The 1,279-nt window shown below is 44.7% G+C and overlaps 1 pseudogene; it reads right to left on the reverse strand.

Moving 5' to 3' along the window:
* Nucleotides 1-795: 795 nt before the first annotated feature.
* LOC116508537 lies at nucleotides 796-918 on the reverse strand (annotated as a pseudogene).
* Nucleotides 919-1,279: the final 361 nt, after the last annotated feature.

Here is a 1,279-nt window from a genome sequence, read left to right on the forward strand (position 1 = left end):
GTCACCACAACATGAGGAACTGTATTAAAGGGTCGCGGCATCGGGAAGGTTGAGAACCACTGCTCTAGGCTGAGATCAGAGGTGGGTTGCTCCTGGTTTGGCCTGGATCGGGCGAACCGGTAGTGGCAGCGGCGGGAGACTTTGCCCACCTGCCCGGATGCTTATACACATGTGCAGAAGAATCGTGAGTGAGCACCTACGCACACGAGCAAACAGGTAGTAAAACAAAATGTCCAAAAAAATGGTTGGGATCTCTCTCTAACCAGCTTCCACCCATTGCTTCTTGTTCCATCCTCAGGTGCTTTGGAGAATAGCTTGACTCCCTCTTCTTTGTGGCAGCCCCTCAAATTTTGGAATAGCAATAGCAGTTAGACTTATATACCGCTTCATAGGGCTTTCAGCCCTCTCTAAGCGGTTTACAGAGTCAGCATATCGCCCCCACTGTCTGGGTCCTCATTTCACCCACCTCGGAAGGATGGAAGGCTGAGTTAACCTTGAGCCGGTGAGATTAGAACCGCTGAACTGCAGATAACAGTCAGCTGTAGTGGCCTTCAGTACTGCACCCTAACCACTGCGCCACCTTGGCACCTCGGCTCTGGAAGACTGCTATCATGTCACCCCTAGTCCTTTTCATTAAACTAGACATAGCCAGTTCCTACAACCCTTCTTCATGTGTTTTAGCCCCCCAGCCCTCTAATCATGTCCGTTGCTCTTTTTTCCACTCTTTCCAGAATTTCTACATCTTTTTTTTTAGGATACTCAAAACCGTTTTACTTTTAGGTGGGGTTTTTTTTTGAAGGGTAGTTTAATGTTTAAAAAATTATTTAATATGTAGTCCTCAAATAGAGGACACATCAGATATTAAACTGATAAGAACAGATACTACACTTGATCTTAGTCAACAGGCAGAAAAGCGAGCTCTACATCTTTTTTTATAATATGGTGACAAAAACTGGATGCCGTATTCCAGGTGTGATCTTAAAACTCTGCTCTACACAATTACCTACTGCTTACTTCGCCACCTATTGGCAAATCCCATTTGGTTCCCTTCGACTCTTGTCACCTTGCATAGGGACATTGGGTTGGTTGCAAATACATTCTGGGTCAGGTTTTGTATATTTACTTATTATTCTGTCCTGTCTTTCTGCCTGTATCTATACCCCTACTGAACCCTATCCCATACATGTACATCAAATCGGGGTCACCTTTTTCTATGCAGTTCCCCCAAAATATCTTTGTAGACAAAGTTCCCAAATATATACACCCTGTTTGACACGCT

Source organism: Thamnophis elegans, chromosome 4 (genome assembly GCF_009769535.1).
Source record: "Thamnophis elegans isolate rThaEle1 chromosome 4, rThaEle1.pri, whole genome shotgun sequence".
Lineage (NCBI taxonomy): Eukaryota > Metazoa > Chordata > Lepidosauria > Squamata > Colubridae > Thamnophis > Thamnophis elegans.